Below are 23,849 nucleotides of genomic sequence, written 5' to 3'. Positions count from 1 at the left end.
GCTCTGGAAACTATACTCAGTGTTGCTAATTGGATCCTCTGCATTTTCTAAATTGAGGGAGAAATGCTGGAGCTGAGAAAGAGGCTGGAGCACCTCTTCTCTCTATTCGCTCTGCAGCACTTCTGCAGCTGCAACCATTGTTTTTCCAAGTAATTTCCAGGAACCCAGACAAAGGAGATTACATGATCACTACAGTGGCCTCTCTGAAGAGACAGTGTGATTAAATGTGTTGATTAGAAATTTGCTGCGCACGTCTGATAGCAGTGGCATGGATCAAAAAGTCAGCCATAGGTGAAAAAAAAAAGCTGCCTTTTAAGAAGAACTGTGAGTACAGTTCTGTCAAATACTTACAAGAGTATAGCACAACTAACAAGTGAGCAGTGAGTTGAAAAGTTTTCCAGGTAAGTCATTTACCATATAAAAAACACACGTAAGAACTTAGATGTTCTGTGTCTACCCTGTGCATGGACATTGTGGTAGCCACGGCCTACTCTGCTGCTGACTACAGATACTCAAGTACATCAGCCATTCTAGCCCTGAGCAAGTGGTTTTGACCTTCATCTCTTCTGCCCCACCTAGCAGGATGTCACTCTGGCAAACTGTAAGGTAGCTTAGTTTCCCCTTGAAGAGGAAAGTCTTTTTTACACTAAAGTGTATCTTTAGGGTTTCATGTTGCCTACTGCAGGAGCATGGCTTATGTGGGACAGAGAACTGCGATGAAGAACGCAGGGTCCCTGTAGAACCTGCAGAACACAAGAATTAGATGTCCAACACAGGAGAGCTTCTCTCTTCTTCAGCATTTAACGGATGGCAGAGTAGAGAAGACTGGCTGGTGCACGTTTGCTCTTACAAAGCACAATGCTTTGTGTGTTTTCCAAAATTTGTAAAATCTAGAAACAGGTACATATTTTCAAAGGTCTCATTGGCAAGAGCTGAGACTATTCGTGTTGCTTAGGCATTGTGATCTGTTGTGCTTTAGGTGCTGTAAGCATTCAATAATAGACAATGTCTATTCTGGTGTTTTGGGTGTTTTTTAAAATATGTAGACAAAATCTACAGCAGCATGGGGAGGGGAATGTTTTATACATAATATAATTTTTTGGCATTGTCTCATTTTTTCCTTCTTGTTTGTCGTCTCCTGATTTTGCACCTTGGACTCAAATTTCAAGGTGCTGAGGCATTGCAAGTGTTTTTGCATGGTGGGGTTCCAGAATGATCCAGAGGGGTGTGCAAGCTAACGTATGATGCACATTAAATTTCCTCATATAATTTACAGGTTTTACAGAAAACCTGGGATGAAACCAAGATTTCAAACCTGATTTTCCTGTGTCCCAGTGATTTAAGGGCACAGTTGGACATTTTAGTTAATTTTTTTAGCTTATCGAGTGTATGTGGGCTTAAGTAATTAGGGTTAGATTTTATAGCCATTTTGGAGAATAACAAGATGTGAAATGTGATACTAGGATGTTTATCTCTCCAGAATATTGCACTTTTTTTGGCCCTAGGAGGCCTCTGTTTCAAGAGAAACTTTGCCATTCAGCTACCTGTGAATAAAAGATTCTTCTCTAGGTCACCAGAGCAGACCATGAGCTTTTGAACTAGAACAGACTAAGTTTGGTCCCTTTGGCCACTGAATAATTGAGCAGACAGGAGATGTCACAAAAAGTGACAAAACAAAACTTTTGAGGCTGCTGTCATTTTTGTTACACTGCACAGGGAAACAGTGTTTTACTTGAAGAGTTTTATAGAGAGAAGAGAGGAACAGAATTTTTTATTTCTCCACATGCTCCTTAGCAACAGTACTTTTTGCTTCCAGTGTGGTGCCACACCTCTAGGCTCAATCCCTCCCCAGAGTGACCCCACTGGAACCAGGGATGAAGCTGCCCTCCAAAAGATAAGCTCCATTCTTCATGGCAATGTGACAGTGAGTGTGGCACTTTGAACTCACTGTGTATGGCCAGAGGCTCTTCTGCCTTGAAAGGAGCTGGATTTCCATCTCAGGCATACAGAGACATTTTTCATCCTAGACAGGACTCAGCCCTCCTTGCGTTAGTGATGCCATGACTTTTCCTGTTGCTCTGTGCCTGCACTCCTGACACTACTTCCTGGTGCTTCACAGACGAGGGCAGAAGAGCCATGGTTATGCACAATGCTGCCACTGGTTGCAAATGAGGCTCAAGAGCTTCAGAAGTGTTTAGAAAGTGTGCCAGACCTAGAAGATCAGTGTGTGCAATAACAAAAGGAGTTGATAAATACACAAGAGTGTGTATAGGAGTCAGAAGACTACAGCGTCAGGATTCAGGAGCTGCCAACGTATGCAGCTTAACCAGCTGACCAGTGTAACTGGTTATTTTGTTTTAAATTGTCATCCATTTTTCTTACTCATATTTTTAATCTATTTGCTTTCTATACTTTTCATTTTTTAAAACAAGTGAGTAAAATGAGAGTAAATATTATTATAGTGTAGAGGTCAAGAAGCTACATCTTTGAAATCACCACAATACCTTTTGATTCTCTTTTAAGCTTGGGTTTCTGAGAACATGAGTCTTAAACATTTTTACTGTACCTCTATCTTCCGTTCTTGCCTTTTTCAGTCTGTTGAACTGACTAGCCAAGTCCCTCTCTCTCTCTCTCTCTGTCTCTTTTCCTCTCTCTCCCACCTTTTCTGGAATAAGCCCTCTCAAATGTATTCATTTCCTACAAACCTAATAAAAATAAGGCTGTGGATAGAGGAGGGAAAGCCTGATTCCCACTGAGGGAAAAGCCTTAGTTGAGATTAAGAACATTACTTTGACAGTAGAGAATCCAAACTGGGAGGAAGCCTGGAAAAATTAATGTTCAGTAGTTCCACCATTTGTGCACCTAAATGCAGATTTCCTGGCTATCTGCTCCTTCAGAAAGGTAATATTAGATAAGTAAACAATTTTAAAAAATTTTAAAAAGGTATAAGAATAAGAACTGTATCCTAATTTTTAACAAAATTTCACTCTTTTCACCTGGATGACCAGTCTGGCTTAGCTATTATCACAAGCCAATTCTAAACCAGGATTTTTATGTAAGAACTTATACTAGGGCAAATCACTGCACCTTTCATCAAACCTCCCTGGGGCCCATGGGATGGAGAGCAGAGACAAGCAATTTACTGGCACAGAAAAATACTGTTGGAACTGCATATGAAATTCTTTCCTTCTTTTTAAACAAATGGGGATTGGTGTCACTGACCCAAGAGTGCTGCATAAGTGGTTCCCATGGGAGCTGACCCTGCGGTGGGGTGTGGCAGGTGTGAGAGCAGCACCCAGCAGTTCTGCACAGAGCTGTAGGACAGGAGCCCACCCAAGGGTGAGGGACTTTTGGAGACTCTTAAAAGGGTCAAACTTGTACATGTAACTTGAGCACAGTCCAGTGAGGTCCCATCCACCCAAAATGTCCTTCTCAACCTACCCCCATCCAAACAAATTAGCTTTTCTGTAGGATCTGCTGTGTCCTTTTGCACCCCAAACCTTCACAAAGAGCAGATCTGATGATCTGACCCGAGTGGAAGATACCCTTCACTGCTGCAGCAGTAGGCTGCCAGGATATTCCTGCCATCAACAGAGCCATCCATCCAATCCTTACTGGTAAATTGGAGCACAGATCACATGCTTTTTCAGGCTAATGATGATATAAAGGAGTACAATCTATGGGTTGCCACTGCAGCAGCTCCAGGCAAGCACAACCTCTGCTATTCAAACAAGAGGGAGGAAAGAAGCTTCCAAAATGCACCTAGTCTTTGCCCATCATGAATGATCTTTCTACTCCTGGCTTCAGGCCTCATTGGTAATATCAGAGCCAAGTGCTGCTGCCATTGAGACTTGGTAAACCTGGTGTAGCACAGCTCAGTTTTCACTTCATTATGTTTGACTCTCACAGGTATGGTCAAAGATGGGAAAATAGATCGTGTAATTCTGAAAGCCTGTGTCTCTCAGCTGTCTGCCCAAGCAATGTGGCACCAGCCCGCCTAGCAGGAAAGATGGTGCAGGATTTTGTGATGGGTTGAGAGAGACAATATATCATGAATTCGAGTCTGCCTTGTGCTTCTGTGTAAGCAAATGGGAGCTTTGCTTCTAATTTTGTGGAGAGCAGAATCAGGGCCCTGGTCGACAGAAAATAAATATTTTAAACAGAAGGGAATAAAATGTGAAGACAGATTTCTTTTTATCAAAGTTAAAAAGTACTTACTACTTGGAGGAAAAGTATTTGTCTGAATTACGGCACTGCAAGTCAACTTTTCAAAGAGCTCTCTAAATAGATTTGTGCTTTCCTTTCAACAGTTCACTTCTGAAAGTTAAGAAATCCCCAATAAACATTAAAAATTATTTACAAAGTTACAGGTGTGAATATGAAGCATAAAATGAATATTTAATATATGAGTGCTTGCTTAATATATGTGAATGATATTGTATAATATCTTTATATATATATATTGTATAATATATCAATATATATAATTGATTCATTTTTTTATTATTCTTGTCATAATGGTCATTGCTTATTTCCCACTGAAATCTGTTTCTGATGGTTAGTTCTAAGCAGATAATTTTTCTGCAATTAACATCATTGGACATCTCATTACAGACAATCAAAGATTTTGATCTTAAATACTTTTTGATAATTAATCTGATGTTTTATTGAGTGTTTTTGGCAACGTGATAGATGCAGGAGACAAATTCTGCATTGTAGGACACCATGAAAAACTTGGACTAAATAACCTATCACAAAGAATATTTACCATTTGGAAAAAAAACCAGCTATATTTAGAGTAAAGTCTCTCTAACTGGTTCTTCTGTAATGTGCAATTTAAGATTGACATGCCATCTAATCTATAACAGTGGATTACACCACTTTCCTTACAGCTGCATTCAAATATTGAGCCTAGTTTGAAGTATTGATTCAGCTGTCTTCAGCCACTAGAAATATGACAGTTTATACCAGCTATCTGGTTAGTAATGTCTCCATAAAGTGATACATTTGAAAAATACATGCTTAAAAATAATACTTTAATTTTTGCTTGCTTCTTAAAAAGACCATCATGGTTGTCATTAAATGAAAATAAAATGCTCTAGTTCTAAAGGACAAGGTTTATAATTTTTTTACTGCAGTTGATCAGGTCAGATGTACAGCCCTTGTGCAGCTGATACTCCTTTTACAACCAATGTTGTGGACATCTTCATTTTATTTTTATTTTTAAACAACTTTGTCCAAGGAAGTTTTGCATAATTGGACATTTATTCCATCAGTGTGCTGGTTCAGATATGAGCTCTCACATAGGAGGGGCTGATCTGTTTAAAAGCTCCTGTGTGTCAAAGCAGGGGAGAGAAATAGAGCTGTTAGGAATTATTCATACAGCCACAGCGAGCTTTCAAGGCATAAAAAAAAAAAAAAATCCTGCCTTAATTTTTGTACTGTGAGGTGGAGGCCAAGCTGACCTTCCCACCCAAAGACACTCTGCCTGCTCATGGCTCACTTATTCTGTAGTCCTTCTGGCATCACGTCTTTCTTCAACCTTCCCTCCATCCCACCTCACAGAAGATAACTCAGAGACTGAGGGACAGAGACGCCACTGAAGGGAAAATCTCCTGGGGGTGACACTATGCTAATACTAAATAAATAACAAAATTAAACCCAAATCTGTTAGTGGGTAGGTCACACAGACAACCCTTTTAAGACAACTTCTTGATGCTGGAGGGAAAAGAATATGAATCAACAGGCAGGACAGAGACTGTGGTTCTGCTGAATGACTCATTCTGGGAGTGAATTGTCTTCATTAGCATAGTGTCACCCATTTATTTTCCTCTGTGGAAGGAAAGGGCTTCAGTTCCCTCTCTTCCTCACATGACCTTCTTCAAAGTTATTGTAGAAAACCACTTGGAGATCCAGCACCAGCTCTGTTGCTTTCCTCCTTTTTTCCTTCTTTTTTTTTTTTCCTAGCATGACAAAAAAAGCTATTTGAAACCAAAATCTTTGTAGGCTGCTTACTCTCATCAGGGCTACATTATGACATTCTAATCAGGTTCCCACATCACACCCATCGCTACTGAAGTGACTTTTATTTATTGTTTCTTCCCTTCTCTCTTGTGCCCTCCTTCATAAGAAGGACGTTGTGGCTATCTGGGAAATGAAATGACTCACTCAGTGAGAAATCCATTTGTATCATACAGGAAGGGCAAAACAGATTTGCTCAGTTGCTTGCAGAATGTGAGGGCAAACCTTCTTGGTGGTTTTCCAGTGCCTTTTCCTGTGTTCTGAGCCTGGGAAGCAAATAATTTTGAAATTGCTTTTTCTAACTTGGTTCGGGTGTTTTCTCTCATATCTGTCTTTAGGAGGTTACTTACTAGAGAAGGAATAGAGGGAGAGAGAGGAAGGCAAGGGGTTGGTGATAGAAGTGCAGGGTGTAGCCTTGGACAGAGTCTGGCGAGGTTATCCAGCATATCTTCCTTATTCCAAAGAGGGACCAACTGTTCTTTTCTGTAGAATTTGTACAGGAGGTTTTGTTGAATTCTGAGGAGCTGAATTTCTGGTCTGATTATTATCTAATCCCAACATGTGAGATTAAAATTGATAGTTCTAAAGCTGAGAAATACATACGTGAGGAATGAAGCTTTTAACTGTATTGATCAAACTACCAGTTTTATATGAGAATTAGTTGGTATTTAATCTATCTAGCAGCATATATCAAAATTACAACCTAAGGTTTTTAATACTTACAAAAAAAATTGGGAGGGGAGGCTTGGGGAGATATAAATCAATGGGATAAACTGTAATTAGCTTTTTTTCTGATAGATTATAGTTCCTTCCCCGAACGAGAACTCAGTACAGTCACTATATATATTTAAATTGCATTAACTATCCTAAGAGCTGTAAAATACCTGGAGCATGGGAGATGTCTAATATAATAAAGAAAATAGTAAGTAACAATATATAACTAGGAGCTAGTGTTGAATTTTTATGGGTCATGTTGTTTATGGGCTTATAACTGTGCTCCTGGTTGGAGCATGCACTAAAGAATACCTAACTAAGAATCAAGGAAAATACTCTGCCAGAAGATTTGCATGAGTCCTTTTCTTTCATAAACTCTATGTACTAACCATGTTCAAATACAGTCGCCTGCTCATGGAATGTTAGGTTAAAGAAAGGAAAAAGGTATAGAAAACTTTTGTCAAAAGATACTTTGTGTTTGTTTAAATATCTTTCAGTATCAAGTGTAAAAGATTACAGAGAATTACTTAAATTAAAAAAAAAAAAAAACACAGCAAAATAACCCTAAAAAATAACCTGTTAACATTCCAGAAACATTGGATTTTAATTTTTTTAAAATTCTGCATGACTTGCAAGTTCTTAGAGCTGAGATTTTGTTGCAGCAGAACCAGAATTTTACTGGCAACTGACATTGTGTCCAAAGAGAACACAAACACAGACCTGGAGAATCAAGTTTTGAAGAAACCTTTTGGCATTAATCAAGCTGACATCTTTAGGATGTTTTTTTCATACACTTTCTCCACTACTAACATTTTCAAGGCTGTGCTCAATCACCTCCAGCACACATGCTCAGTAGTTTTATAACTGGTGGTTGACTTATCAAGTTGTCCCTCCTCTTCATTGCCACTTTTATTTGGCTTCAGATCCTGAAATCCTGGTTCTCCAGTTCAAAGTGACTTTGTCAGAGTATCTGTATGTGACTCGGTCTTACACCTGGGCCTATCTGAGGTGCATTTAGCAACAACTCTTTAAATCTTTGTACAGTCATAAAACCTTCCAGGAATATTGCCGTTAGCTCATCACCTTCTAATGGATGTCTTGTACAGCCCCAGAAGCAAAGAAAACTCACATACTGTTCTGAAATACACCTTGGATTTGCTGTGCTTCTGGTCGTCAAACATTAACACCAAATGTTTGCAATCAGACTGCCTATTGTAGAGACTGAGGAGTTCTTTGAATATAGAGAAGCACATTGTTCTGGGATGATGGTAGGCATTATCCCCCATAGGAGAGATCCTACTTTCAGTGACATGCTATCTCATTTCTATTTTACAGCTGCTATGAAGAAAAAAAAAAAAAAAAAGATGCTGTGTTTCAGGTTTCAGTGCAACTCTAGGCATTTGGTTGTTGGTTTTCATCATGGTAAAGTTTTCTTTACCCCCACTGCTGTTTTCTTTTCTTATGACAACGCATCTATCAAGGATTTTTAGGCTAATTTAGGGATCTGCCTGCTTACATGTTTATCATGAGTCTCAATCAAGCCATCAAGTCTTCTTCAAAAGTACAGAAAGACTGGAAATACTTAGGATGTAATGAAAGTAAGAAGCTTTATGACCATAAAGGAGGAGAGAGAGTGGGTGGCAGATGAGGATAGGCAAAGGGAAGTTTACATCTCTGTTCTTTCCTTACGGTCCAATGGACAGAATTTTAATTCCACAAAGACCTGAGTCAACTCTGTTGAATTCCCTGGCTGCAGTAGACAACTTACATGACTTTAGAAGTTACTTAGCTTGTCTATGGCTCAGTTCCCTTTCCTGCTTACTTGCTTTTAGGCAGCACACTGCTGATAGCAAGATACTCATAATTAGTGTCAGGGTAATAGATAGGAGTTGAACAGATGATCTGAGAGTGGTGACTTACCTCAGGGCCATATGCCAAGCCCTGGCTAGTGCAGGAATAAAGCCAAGTCCTGTAAAGGTTGGTGGCTTCCTAGTGAGACTTTCTGCTTTCTGTGCCGTGCTGACTGACAGGAGAAAGGGGCCACACTGCTTGGTGTGCTTCTGGATTTGATAGATTATGTACACATACCACTACAATCAATTTAAAATATTTCTTGCTGTTGCTATCTCTTGGATCTTGATGCAGCAGTGGGTGAAGGCACTGAATATAAACGCAGGATGAAGCATGATGGGCAAGAATATCTGATCTGAAAACTGACCTTGGTCTTGGAGGCTAATCCAGTTTGATGCTCAGTGTGTTCATCTCCCCACCAGCTTCACCAGAATATGAACAAGCTGTACACCTTGAAGGATCAGCCTCCTTTAGTACATATTTTAGCCTTTGGCAATGCATTAATTAAATGAGGATAATGCTTACTTTCCCCTTGAGGATACTGTGAGGCTTGGTGTACAGAGATTTTTTGAGCCCTTCTCATGAAAGACACTGCACAGAGTAAATGCCAAGTGTTATGCACCTCTTGAGAATCAAAAGGTCACCCACTGAAGACCAGGCTAAATTCCCATCGATTTTTATGAGAACTCTGGGTGGAGCGAGAAAAACAATCCCCAGGGCATAGACTGATCCTTCTGGCCTAGTCAGAGCTGGGATCACGTAAGCTTTGATACTTTCTGGAATTAAATAATTTACTTCTTTCTTAATTTCATCATCATTAATTTAGCCTATCTTGAAGAGTAGCAATAGGTCAGTTGGATGGGGGGTAAGGAAGCCACATGGAACAAGTGAGGAGGAATTAATCAGGTATGCTGCTGGCAATGTGCTGCTACCCTCTGTGGAAGTCACAGCGCTTAGAGCTATGGAACTAGCAGGGAATGAAAAATAAAATAAAAGGCTTTAGATTTACGATTGCCACTCTTATGTGCTCTTGCCATCGTTCATATGGATTAGGACTTAAGTTCAAACATTCCCTGTAGAAATGAGGGTTTGCTGACTTAGAGCAAACAGCATTAGGAATACAGGTTAGGCAAACCCAGAGACATTCAGGTTGATCTTAAGTTTCAGCTGGAGTTGGTCTGAAGTGCTATGTTTATATTTTTTTTTTTTACTCTGGTGAGGCAATATTCATAGGATAAACAGAAACTGTGGAATCTATATTGGTCAGAGTGCTTCAATGCTGTTTTGGGGGAAAAATTTAAACTAGACCTAACACTCGAATATTTTTACAATTCCTCTTCCTTGTTTGTTTCTGTTTCTAGCTTCTTCCACTACCTGTCCTTTCTATCATTTCTGGGTTATTTCCAAGTCACCCTGGGCAGCATTAATGTTGAGAAGTCCAGGTGTACCAGAGAGACAAATTGCTTCAATCTGAATAAGAGGAGGAAAGTGATATCTTGGTATCCAGCTCTGTGGCAGCGCACAGAGGTCAAGAACCAAGGCATCTCTATACAAATTAGACTTTATATATAAACACAGTCTGTGGCATAAAAGCTTTAAAAGTAACATTCATCAGATGAGGGAAAATAAAATAATTAAATATAAGGTTAGAGGTAGGAGCAGGAAAAAAATTAAGAATGACAGACAAACTCAGTTTTGGCCTCTGTCTTATGGAAGTCAGGCAGATGCGCTTCTATGGAGGTTGATAACTCCTCTGTTCAGAGAGTTTACAACTGCCACAGGGAACAGTAAGTTTCAATAAATAGGAAAAGAGCTGCAGAAAGCTATTGTGATGTGGAACTGCCCAGCAAAGATGTTAAGCACAAGGGTTCTTCAGGACTGTTGTGCTGTCTCAGTCTACAGAAGCTGTGAAGATTATATTAGACAAGCATCCACAACCTACTGTATATTAATATCTCCTTCTGGATCAGCAGATCTTTTGGGACTCCTCACATCTCTGATCACTAGCTTAAGAAACAGCAACACTGATTTGAGACCTGAACTTTGAAAAAGAGAGAGAAGGAAATATTATGTCTCTTGTAATAACTTTTTCAGCTGGTCTGGAATACAAGTTCAGATTTAAAATCATGTAACAGCTGAAAATGTGACTCTCAGCCTACTTGCACAGTTCAATTCTCTTTCTTGTCTGGGGCCATGGCTGTCCCCAGGGCTGTTTGATTTTCTTCTGCTTGATCCTGAACACCAATTCCCTATTTTCCATAAATCCAAAAGATGGAGAAACAGATCATAATGAAGGTGAATCCCATGTTCCAGGAAGCTAAAGGGCTAGAAGGGATCATGAATGGTAAAACCACTCTCTAGTTATCCCACTGGTGAAGTGACTTCTCCTTTCCCCATCTCAACCTCCCTAGCACCCATTCTGATCATGAATTTTGGGCCTGTACCAGCCTGTGTTACAGATATCAAATCAGAATGCTCATTTCTTTGTCTCCACATCAGGCAAAACATTCAGTGGTGTCATTAAACAAGGAGCCTCTTTCTATAGCATCCCTCCTCTGGAAAGAGCCTTCTGATTTCTGCTTTGGGGAATGCATTAATGATGCCGATAGGGAACTCTCTTGCAGGTTGTTTCTGGCAGCATACGAGGATTTTACTCTATCAAAGGGCTTCTGGCTGTCTCTTAGGGCCCAGGCAGCATTGCTGCTCTAATTCCTGGGCCTGGTTTTCATTTAGCTTTTTACTACTTCTACCCTGGTGTGACTCCACTGACCTACAGAGGCTTTTCTCTGATTCATGCTAAAATAGCAATCTATAGTTCACTCAGAGATCCTGAATTCACTCTTTCCAGTCCTTCTTCTCCATTTCACTCACAATGGCCAGATGCTGATCTTCATTTCATCAACACCTGCCTGAAAAATAACTGTTTGTGTGCACCTGTTGAATGTGTTTAGGGACAAGCCACCTTGGAGCCTATCGGTATGAAAGGGGTTAGATGTCACCACTGAGCAGCTCTGGTTGTGAAGGGTCATGCATAAACTTTCAGGTGTGTTCTGTTTCCAATTTACCTTCCTCAGATGCAAAATCTTTCCTCTGGGGTCTGTGTTTAAAAACCTGTTCTATAAAAGAAAGGTGAAAGGGTGATATTTGCATATGTGCAAAAGCACCTGGTGTTGGGTGAGAATCTTGATAGAGCAAAGATGTCAGTTTTAATCAATTCTTCTTTCGTACAAGACTGCCGAAAGTTCTCTTACCTGACACAACAAAACCAAAATTTTCTAGCAATGCTGTTTGGTATGAGGAGTTCCATTCCAAGTGCTTATTTGCTCAGAAGCTGATTTAGAACTTGTGAGACCTGATGCCTAATCCCACATTCAAAGTGCTGTCACACATGTCAGGTTATTGGAACTCTGTGCCTCAGTTTCCCCAGTTATAAAAGGGGAATAGCTACCATTTTCCTATGCAAAATACGTTGAGGATTAGGCAAATTACATAAAAGAAAACACCTGAAATCCAAATGCTGTTAATAAGAGCTTATTCTCCATATGGCTTCAAACTCTCAGAAGCTAATTCAAAGCAGTAGCAGGGTATGTGTGTTAAGAAAGGAAGTAGTAAGAGCATTTATGAAAAGATGAACAGGCTTACGGTAACTTTACCTGAAAAGCTGTCGTCAGCATAAGGGGTGGCTTGAATTGAGTGACAGAAGTATGTGTGTGTTTATTTGTAGAAGTAAATGTAAAACATCTGTTGGACCCGTGTATTCAAACCTCCTGGGAGAAGCTTTGAAGCTATATACCTCTGTGTCTGTGCAGTTCCTTTCTCCAGGTTGGTGACTAAAGATGAAAAGAAATCAAAATATGCCTAAAACAATCTCATGTGCCGATCTGGATGTGGTGTTTCAGGCTTGTTCAGATTGTAAGACTTATTTATGGTTTATTTTGTCACCAGCGATCTCCAGTAAAAACCGCGGCCTTTTATTGTACATTTGGTTCTTGTTATATCCAAGGTAATTAGAAAGCAGATCCAGGTATTGAACACACATTCCTTCACTAGCTATCTAAAATTAAAGGTAATCATAAAGACATTAAGGAACACATCAAGATTTCCTTTATTACGACATTAATAAGACATTATGCATCGCACCCCATTTGATTAGCATATGGTGCCTCAGAGCAAATCAGTTAACACTGATGCATCTATTAAAGTGTCCAAGCAATATTCCGCATCTCCTAAGTGATGCACAATAAATACACTGCTGTGTGGCCGCCCTCACCCAGCCTCTGCCAGCCTGACACAGCTCTAAATCTCCCGTGACAAGCTGGATACGCTGCAGGTGCAACACTGGGATGCCACCACAGGGCTTGGAGGGCCCTTGCAAGAAAGAGAGAAGGAATTTAAGGGCACATTTTAAGCCTTTGTAACCCAGCTAAGCTTGTTTTAAGAGCAAGCTTGTTTTAAATTGTAAGTTTTGTGAGTGAGGAGTGAGTAAGGCTTTCGTCCCTCCAAGACATTGCTGTTAAATTACCTGGTTCCATTGAATCCCAATAGCCCTGTGAGCACAGATCCCCCATGAAGTTAGTGTTGTAGCTCAGTGCTTTCCTCTGCAACTGTGCAAGTGAACCAGTTTCAAAACATTCCTCCCATCCTTGGTTAGGGAATTACTGCAGAATCAGTAGTGCATGTATTGTCCTGATCCATGGTGCAGTCGGTAAAGACTGGAATAAATACATTAATTTTAGGGTTTGATAAATTTGAGTATTGCCTTGTGACTCAGTGGTCAGGTTTCCATCTCAGATTTGGACGCACGTCTCCTGCTCTCAGAGTATAATTCTTATTGCCTAATTCTGTCCCTTTACATTTTAAATTATAATTTTATTTAGAATTTATTTCTCTCTTCTGCAAGTCAGAATTTCTATTATTAATCCTGTGTAATATTAGAGGCATCCAAGAAGAACTATGAAAAATTCAATTTACTTTTAAAAACTTATATTATTGTGGTAAAAAAAGAAACAAGAATACTACTCATCTTAAAGGTCAACATATTTAATTTTATTTAACGCATCTAATGACATTTAAGAAACAGACTAAAGACTGTTTGGATTTTGGTTTTTTTTTGTTTTGGGTTTTTTTTTTCATAAATTCAACCACAATTTACAGCAAATTCTGTTGGATTGTGTCACATAACTGCGAGATTAAAACAAACAGTAAATATATTATCCCTTTTTTCCAGGATGGGAAAACTGCATCACAGGATAAGTTACATGACATACCAGAGTAACAGTAATAGCCTGGATATTAAATGCATAGCCTTGTTTGCCCTAGATAAAGTCCCTGTGCATTTGTTTCTAGAGATTGTCTCTTTCTGAGCAGCCTCTATCGTTCAGATATTCTGCCTGAAAGACTTCTGTCACTTACTCAGTATAGTAAAGTAGGAGCTAAACACTTGAAACTTTCAGACACTTCAGGAACATAAAGGACCATTTTCAAGTGTGGCGCATCCTATTTCTTTAAAAGAACAAGTCAAAATCTCTGATGTGCTTTTGAACTTCCGCAAAATTCACACTGCACTTTCTTTGCTTGATGACTGTTACACTGTGACAAGTTGGGGGAAGGTTGCCTGAGGTCAGCTGAATCAGACAGGAGTAAGCAAAACTCTTCCTTGTCTAGTCTGTAGAGAGAGGATCACCCCAATAAGAGAATTAGCCATGTGCAACCACTGGGCTGTTCTGCTATGAGCTGACAACTGCCTGTCTTCCTCAAAATTAGATTCTGTAATTTTTTTTTTTTTTTTTTTTTAGAGCAATAATAACCTTTCCTGCGCCGCTAACATGAATGATTTTTTTTTCTATTTTTAGTTTTTAAAATAAAATCCCTATTGGCAAACAAAAAATATTATCCAGGAAAAGTTCAGTAAACTGTGAACGCTGCAAATGCTGCAGATACCGAGGAGCTTAGAGGCCACAGCCAAATGGGGAAGAAAGGAATGTGAGAGTGGAGAACAGAGGAAGGAAGAGTATGTACTTCAGTTTGATGAGAATCATCTGAGTTTCTCTTGATGTCCCTGCAGTTCTGCCTTCCACTGCTGTCTTTCATCTGTGAAGCTCCAAGCCACGCCACTCATGCACTCCCGGAATTGTGGGCATGTAGCAAAGTTTTTAGAGCAGCAGCAGCCCCGGTGTGTGGCACGTGCTGTACATGCATTTTTCTTGAACCCAGTCTATAAATGCACATACTCAGATGCACATGCAGGAAGCCTATTCTGGGGTTTAACAAACACCTTGTTTTTTTACAACATAAGCTCGTGTATAGCTTGAAGAAAGGTGGAAAAGATAAAATATCCTTTTTTTCTTTTTTCGTATAGAAAGCTGTAAACTGCAAGGTATTTATTCAAGAGACAAGAGCTGTTCCCAAGAGCTATTCCAGTTGCTTTTAGAGCTCTCTCTGTGTTTCTCTTTGTGTGGAAGAATTTTAATATTTGTCCCCTTCTTTTTACTTTTAAATCTAGTGTAAGTGGATCTGTGACAGTTTGAACTCTCTGCTAACATTTTCCCTTATTGAAAGGGCTGCAGGAAGATAGGATGAAATTTAGAGGCATGGGTCATAGTTTTGATAAAACACATTTCAAGAATTGTTGCTACAGGAACGCTACAGCTGAGATTTTCACAGCTAGTAAAATGTAATCTCAAATGTTTTTGCTTGCTTTGCCCAATAAGAAATTCATCAAAATGGGGTTAGATCCTAATTTAAAAAGCTAAAAAAGATGATTGTTAGAAGTGAGTACAAGACGGTGTTATTTTCCCACATCACTCATCCTCCCATAACATCTTTAACATAAGATCAAGTCAGGCATCTCAGTTACCCATTCCTCTCCACTGCTGCCACAGCACCACCCTTGGAAAAGCTGGGAATTAATTCACTCAGTCTCTTCAAGAATTTTTTTCCTCTGCGGGTCACAAACATTCAAGTCTAAAGATGCTTGCACCTATTGGTTTTTCCCTGATGATGCCATACACGACCAGCATGTGAAGCAGCAGTACCCACCTTCTTTCCCATGTCCATTTAAACATCCAGGGGCTCTTCTGATGAGGCTGTTCATATTTGTGTGTAACTTCTACAGCTACAGAGGTTTCAGTGCCACCAGGTTTGCAAAATGCATGCTGATGGTGGGCAACAGTAGCCAAGGCTTTAGCTGCAGGGTGGTTTATTGTACAGGATCTGAGCTTGAACCTCTAATTCTTTGCTCTGGCACTGATTTCTCTGAAACTATGAATGATTTGTTTTACCTTTGAATCCTCCTTTCTCTGAATCACAGTGCTAACCTGCTTTGAGGTTTAATCAAGGAAACTGTGCAAGTGCCAGATACAGTATAAAGGCAAGAGGCAATTATTAGAAGTGGGCTTTGACTTTTTAAAGGTAGGATAACAGATGCTGGGTAATAAATCTCATTAACGATGATAGGGAAATTGTCTTACTTTTGAACTCTCACGGTGCTTGTTTCCTAAGTTTTGTTACTGCTTAATACTTATTCTGGTTTCACTGTTTGTTTTCCAAAAGTGCTGAAAACAATTAGATGACACAATGAGCTATTATTTCCCTAGGGTGTCCTAGCACTTTCAGATCTGTGTTTATGTTTAGGAATTATTGAAGCATATTGTTTTGATATGGCTTTAAGCAAAATGATTAGCTTTCAGATCTAACCAACGCTGAGATTTGAAATCTGTTGAGCAAAGTTGCAGGGTTTTTAAAAAGAGTGTTGCAGTTTGAAATTTGTATGAGATATTTCAGCGACCTAACACATTTGTGTATATGTATGCACGCTTGTCTACTGAAAAAAATTATTGACTTAATAGGTTCTGATTTTTCTCCCTCAATTTGGAAAGGTAAAAACACATCTCTTGTTTGCTCATGATGGGAAATCTGCTTCCTGTCCACTTATATCAACAGCTCTGAATACGGAGCTGCAAATCCAGCCTGGACTTGATTGCTCTCAGAAGTGCTTCTGCAGTTAAGAAGCTGCTGTGTAGCACTTGGTTCCACATGAGGAGAATCAGATGTGCTTTAGGATTTACTTTGCTCTGCTACTGAATGTGCCTCAATTCTGCAAGTTCAAAATGGTGATGCATTTAGAGTTAGCTGCTGCACTTGACTCGCCCACTGCTCTTGGATGATTTCTGTCTGGCAACAAGTAAAGGCACAGGAAATAAAGATCTAAGTTTGGGTGATTATTTGTCTTGGGATGATGGGCAAACATTCATATTGAGATTTAAGAAAAACAGAGTATAAAACTCTTGCTTGAGTAGGAGACAAAAGTGTCAGTGATAAATTTAGCCTCTGCCTCAGTTTTCCTTTCCTACACAATTAGGAGTTTCATAGAAATGCCTCATAGCATGCTTGAAAGAGAGAAGACAGATCTGTACAAGAGAGAAATACCCTTACTCAGGGTCATGAGAAATACTAATCATCAGAAATACTAAAAGTCAAGTGAAACAGAGGTCTGAGAGAATTTGTTTTATTTTAAAAAAGAGATGTTGTTCTTGCAGAGAGAAAACTGTGATAAATAGACATGCAGGTGGTGTACTTGTGTAGTCCTGGTCTTGTTGGAGATGCTGACCCACCCAGACATGGGCACATCTATCTATCAGGCAGCTCCTCTCCGAGAAGTGTCCTGTGCTGATTCCCTGACTCATATTGTAAAGAGAGAGGGAGACCAGCCTCGTGCTTAGGATTTTATGATGGAGCGTAAATCAGGTCTGCCTGTACTTGACCAAGGTTGAAACCCACAGTCCTGCATGGTAATTAGATTTTTAAAAGATTTTTTTTCCCTCTGGTTTATTTATATAGCAGTAATTACCTCCAGCACACAGTCAGAGTGACTGCTTGTCTTTCATGACCATACTTTTACCCTTTCATTTGACTGTCCTGTGCTTTTGTGGCTAATATAGAGCTTCATTCATTATCCCCGAGCCCCTTCCCTGCCAGCCCTTGCACAGTGGCACAGTGGGGAGCACAAGGTTATTCTGTGGCAGCTTAAGTGAGAGTGGACATGAAGAGCGGAGCAGAGACGTGTCCCTCAGCACCGAGCTGGCAAGACTGCTCCCACACCTTCCCCAGAGGCATGGCATTCCTAGGGGGAACAGGGCTGGCCTGGGGGCTGTGAGCCCATGGACCCTCTTGCTGATATTGCCGGTGATTCTCCCATCCCTGGCTCTTTCTGGTGTAACTTACCAGTTGTGTAGAAATGCTCCTTCATAAATGTCTCATTTTCCAACTCTCCCTATCACAGAATCGTTAAGGTTGGAAAAGACCTTTAGGATCATCCAGTCCAACCAGCACTGCGAAGCCCACCACTAATCCATGTCCCCAGGTGCCACATCTACATGTCTTTTAAATCTCTACAGGAATACCAGAATGGTGACTCCACCATTGCCCTGGGCAACCTGCTCCAGTGCTTGACAACATTCTCAATGAAGAATCTTTCCTAATGTCCAATCTAAACCTCCTCTGGTGCATATATGTCTCTATTTGCCTCTTTTCTCCTTCCATCTCTTCCCACCTTCCTTTCCCATGAAGTATCTTTTGAACTTGTTCCTGGGTTTGAGAGGAATTTGACAGCACTTGTTTTATTACTTTTAAAAGTTATTTAGTTCTTACTCTTCTCATCTTAATATGAGAGAAGGACCATCAGTTAACTTCCTGCAGAAGAAACAAACCCTCATTGTGTTAGCCTGGCTCCTGACAGGACCTGTGGCCCCTGGAGAGAGGAGCACAGGCAAGAGCAGGTTTGCTGATAGGATTCATGATCCCTTGGGGGACCCAAGCTGGAGCAACCTGTTCCTGAAGGTGCAACTACGCTGGGAGTGTTTGTGAAGAACTGCAACCCATGGGAAGGACCACGCTGGAGCACTTCATTCAGGACTGCCTCCTGTGGCAGGGACTCCACGCTGGAGCAAGCGGAGGGTGTGAGGGATCCAATCCCTGTGGAGGAAGGAGCAACAAAGACAGCATGTGACAAACTGACCACAGCCCCCATTTCCCATCCTCCTGTGCCACTGTGTTTGAGAAAATCAGGACTAAAGTTGATCCTGGGAAGGAGGAAGGGGTGGGAAAAAGGTGTTTTAAGATTTAATTTCTCCTTTTCCCACTGATTTGATTGGTAATAAATTAAACTAATTTCCCCAAGTCAAATCCATTTTTCCTGAGACAGTAACTGGTGAGTGATTTCTCCCTGTCCTCATCTGGACCCATGATCCTTTCATTATATTTTCTCTCTGCTGTCCAGCTGAGGAGGGGAGTGAAAGAGCTTTGGTGGGCACTTGATGCCCTGCCAGGATCAACCCACTATGGCCCAACTTCTATCTGGCTGCAGTCAGGATTCCCATGTGAGCCAATTTTCATGAAGTCATACAAGGATCTTAAAACCAGATCTATTCTGCTAGACCAGTGTTAGACGTAGGAAGGACTGAGGTGGATGCCTGCTACAGCTCTGTGTGGCCATGCTCAGCAACACAGGCTGCAGAGGGACACTGTCTTCTCTCTGGAGGCTCCCAAGAGCTCTGGGTGTTCCCAGTTATTATTGCTTAATGCACAACAGTTTGCTCCTGGACCAGCAGAAACGTGGGATTTCTAGGGGATATCTTTATAACAGTTGTCAGAAGGCTTGAAGTAGAATGACTATGAAATGGAGTGTTTTCAGTACTCGAGGGAGAAGGAGCTTGCTTAGCCACATGAGGTGGTGATGCTGCCATCAGGCCAGTGCAGTCAGTCAAACAAATGCAACTCCCTTTACAGTGTAAAGAAAAGTAGGTTTTAAAAGCATCACCAGCCTCCCCAAAAGCAAACAATGTTGGTGAGTCAATAAATGATGGAGTTCATAAAGTGCCATTTACTTCCCCCTCCGTCTGCAGCAGTAAATTCAGATCAGACTTTCAGTAGCTGTCTGGCCTCACAGGGGTCTTGATTTCTTTTTGAAAACCATGGATGACAGTTACTTCTCTTCTCAAGTCGTCAAGAAGGAGCCGATATGTCTGTCAGAGGCACAGTGTACGTGATGTAAGCAGCGTTTCTGTTTCCACCTCACAATTGTAAATGTAGCTGTAACATCTGAATTCAATTCATTTCTAATGATTACAGTAACACTGAGCTGGCTTTCTCTTTCTGTGGAAATTTTCACCACTTGCCAAGTTTCCTGACAACATCTTGAGTGAGCAGGATCTGTCTCTAGATATTACACGGGTCCTAGTTTCTGGTAGAGGAGGTCAGTGGGAAGGAGGAAAGATGCTGGTTGTTCACGTTTAGGGGGAAGGAGACAGAGAGAGCTCTGATAGAAGGTGTTGGTGTCACCATCCAGGCCTTTAATCTTCAAACGTACTGACTAGTTGCCACCAAATCTTGGTGTCATGGGCTCAGCTGCTTCAAAACTATCAGAACAGCCCACCCAGATCTCTCAAGCCTTGTTAAATGTGTGTCTCTACAGCACTCAGATCTTGGGAGGAACCAGGTCTAGAACCACGGGATCACAGAAGTGTTTGGGTTTGAGAGGACATTAAAGATCATCTCTCTAAAACCCCCTGCTGTGGACTGGGGCACCTTCCACCAGGTGAGGTTGCTCAGAGACCCATCCAGCCTGGCCTTGAATATTTTCAGAGATGGGGCATCTATTCTCTGGGCAACCTGTGCCAGTGCCTCACCACCCACACAAAAAGGAATATTTTTGCTATCTTTCAGATTAAAGCCATTTGCTCTTGTCCTGCCACTAAATGCCCATTCAAAAAGTCTCTCCAACTTTCTTGTAAACCCTCTCTAGGTTCTGAAGGGCCACAATAAAGTCACCTTCTGTTGCCCAGGCTAAACATCCCCACCTCTCTCAGACTCTCCTCATAGGAGAAGAGCTCAACTTCTCCTATCATCTTTGTGGCCTTCTCTGAACACTTTACAACAGGTCCATGCCCTCCCTATGCTGGGGACCCCAGAGCTGGACACAGTGGTCCAGGTGGAATCTCACCAGAGCAGGGTAGAAAGTTCCTTCTCTGTCTTACTTGGACTTCTCTCCTTCACACCCTTTCACACCTGCTTGTGCATGGTGCAGTAGAGATCAAGCTGGGTTGAGCAGCAATACACAATTTCTAACCATGGTACCACAGTCAGATTATCTGAAGAGCAGATGCATGGCTCTCAGCACACAACAGGCCTGCCCCAAAACTACTTTGTGATAGTGATTAAATGCAGTACTGGGGTTTTTTGTTTTATTTTGGTTTTCAGGGTACCAAAAGTGTGCACAATTTGAGTTCCTGGTGTTATTTTTTTACCCGCTGTGAGATAGCGCCTCACATTACCATCCTTCTGCAAAAAGCCATTTTTAACAACTGCAGGTCAGGAGTCTGTTTTTCCTTCCCAGCTTCAGCCCACAGGGATTTTCATGATAACATTTAGTTTCAGAGCGGCGTGCTCTATGGAGAAATGTGATTCAACAGCTGCCCTTCCTTAACTGTGTCCTTAAAGTAGAAGCAAACCTTTCATAAAGCCAGGGATGTAGGGGAACAGGTTTGTATGTGTGTGGATGGGTTTAAATGTGTATATATAGGGATCACCCATATGAAGAAAATTTTGCTCTGTCTCCTCAGATGACTTCTGATTTCAAAGCACTGTACAAATCTTGGTCTCTGGTCGTTTTGCTGCGGAGACAATCTGTAGACAGTGAGGACAAGCAGTAACACTTTGGTAGCTGGAAACAAGCTTGGTCAGGGTGTAGGTGAGGAGGGAGAGAAGCACATCCTATTCTGCATGAGAGTGGAGGTCATTCCCACACCCCGGTAAACTTTCACCCGTTTCAGTGTCAGGGTGTTTAGTGGTCCCTGCTCTGGCAGGGCTACATAAGTGTGAAAGGACTGAGGATGGAAAGCAGCTGACTCCTACATATGCTGAGGTAGTGCCCAAGTGATGCAACCTGGGCTGTCACTCATCTAGTTTTCTTTGTCTCCTTGTTTTCACAGTCCAAATGTGTGATATCCCTCTTTTGTTTGGTTGTCTGGGTTGTTTTGTTTGATTGTTTAGTTTCATTGTTGGGGGTTTTTTTCCCCTAGTTTCCTTCTTCCCACAGATTCTCCTTGTAAGTGTTGTTTTCTTAAAGCTAATTTGTTTCCTGTGCATCCTCCATCTGCCCCCTTAGGAAGGAGTTTGACCCTTTTCACCCACAGACTCTACTTCCCGCCGTCATTTGGTGTGTGAGTGCATTTTAGGGTTCGTTTTAGTTATCATTAGTGTCCTGAAATGACCTACACGCATAAGCTGCTTTGCATTCCTGAAAGCTGGAGTGGAGTAATGCCTGGTTGGCTCCTCTCGGGCTGGGTGGGAGCTCTGTGACGGATCACAGCTCAGCTCCTCGCCTCCCTCTCTGCCCTTCACCCACCCGCCTGCACCCTGGGGAGCCCACACAGAGCCGCCTTCCCCTGTCACCCCACAGCTGATTGAAAACCTTGCTCTGTGGATTAAGACACAAAAGTCCTAAGTGAATTAAATTGCTCAGTCTCAGCTCTTTCCTTCGATGAGAGATTTCGGAGAACAAAAGCCTCTGTAGGTTTTTTTTTCACACGGTTCAGCACAATTGGGGCATCTTGCTCTGAACAAAAGATGTGAAACTGAAAGGAAATTGCAGGGCTGGTTGTTGGACCCTGTCCTCCACCCTCCCCTCCCTGCTCTGCACCAAGTGCAAAGAGCTGAGATGTTTCACTCATGCACATGGTGTGGATCAGGTGGGAGTCTTCCCCCCTGCACCTTGGCCTGAATGTACTGAGGGTCCAGAACTGCCCTGGCCCCAAGTGTATATTCCCTGATACGGTCACTGGAATTAAAGACGGATGATTTTCACATCATTCCTGCCCTGACAACATTAATCTGATGTGGCTTTCACAGCTTTAGTTGCAAATCCAATCTCTTGATGGATGGGAATGTTTACCCACCCCAAATCTCAACTTTCCTGCCTTCCCCGCCTCCTAGCTAGTGTCAGCCAAGTCAGCAAGATCTCTGTCTATAAAATATACCAAGGAAGCTGCAACTTTGCAGTCTTACTGGGATTTATGGACAGGCTTAAATGATAGAGGATATTTTTTGTTTTGTTTTGTTTTTGTCCTTTTAGGCTTTTATAAACAAACGTTTTCCATGAGTAGCTTTGTTTTCCTGAGGTGCGCATCAACCCAGCTCAGCTGATGCAGAGACCTTGCCTGTCTTTCACAGCCACCTTAATTGCAATGAGTATTGTGGAAAAATGAGAGATGAATTTCAGTTTGTGGAGCATGGAATGAAATTCTTGCAAATTACTTTTAAGACTTAAATCTCCTTTTCTTTGTCAAACCAAGAGAGAATTGGAATATTGAAGAATATTGAGACAGGTGTGGGGGGAAAATTGGAACAAAACAACAAAAAATTGACAAAAAAAGCAAACAGATCTCAATCTTTTTTGTCTGTAATAGGACTGTAGAGGGTTGAGCATTATTTCTTTTACTATTGGCCTCCTCATGTGACTATCTCAAATACACTCTTTCTCTGACCAAGTCAAGCAATGCAATGTGTATTGTATCCATGTCCTACCTTGTGTGGCTGCACTATGTGTGGGGCAGAAATATTGGTTTTGACTGTATCAGAAGATTGATGCTGCACAGGGTAATTAATCAAGGCTTTTTAAACCTCTCTTAGTAGACAGAATGGGTCATTTTGTAAAGACTGGTCCCATTTTCTAGCAATTAGATGGACTTGGTGTCATTCTCCCTCTGCTATCTCACCATTATCCATAAAGCACTGGCTTTTCAATGCATTAGTATCCTCTCTATAATCTCTCTCTGTTCCCCTCTCTGACTTTCCTTGAAAGGACAATGTCAAGATAAAAATCAAATATTTACTCTTGTGGGTGTAGACAAATCCTTTCTGTGTTACTTATAACGCCTCAGATTATGAAATCGGACATGATTTCAATCCTCTAATTGACCTGTCATCATTTAGGCTATTTACTTTAGTTCTTGTGGTGCTCACAGCTTGGACAGTGAGTTCAAAGAAGGATGGAGGAAGACAGATTTTATTCTTAAGTTGGATGCCTTTAGTCTTTTATGGCAGTACAAACCTTTACATCAGGTGATAACACTGAGGGGAACAGCCTGACATTAGCTGTGAGTAAGCACGGTGTACAATCACCTCTCTAAAAATGTTATTTTGCTTCTCTGGTCTCTCATTAAAGAACTACAAAGCATAATTTGAGGAAATTTTTCATGTAAGTGCTA

General features: G+C 41.1%; 1 protein-coding gene across 16 annotated transcripts in view; it reads left to right on the top strand.

Annotated features, from left to right (window-relative positions):
• The window catches only part of CELF4 (CUGBP Elav-like family member 4), a 702,112-nt gene that overhangs the window by 141,758 nt on the left and 536,505 nt on the right, over nucleotides 1–23,849 (top strand). The window lies entirely within an intron of this gene.

Source organism: Corvus kubaryi, unplaced genomic scaffold (genome assembly GCF_017639235.1).
Source record: "Corvus kubaryi isolate FWS band 111438036 unplaced genomic scaffold, C.kubaryi_AGA036_p1.0 37308, whole genome shotgun sequence".
Lineage (NCBI taxonomy): Eukaryota > Metazoa > Chordata > Aves > Passeriformes > Corvidae > Corvus > Corvus kubaryi.
This window is presented reverse-complemented; position numbering and strand designations above follow the sequence as displayed.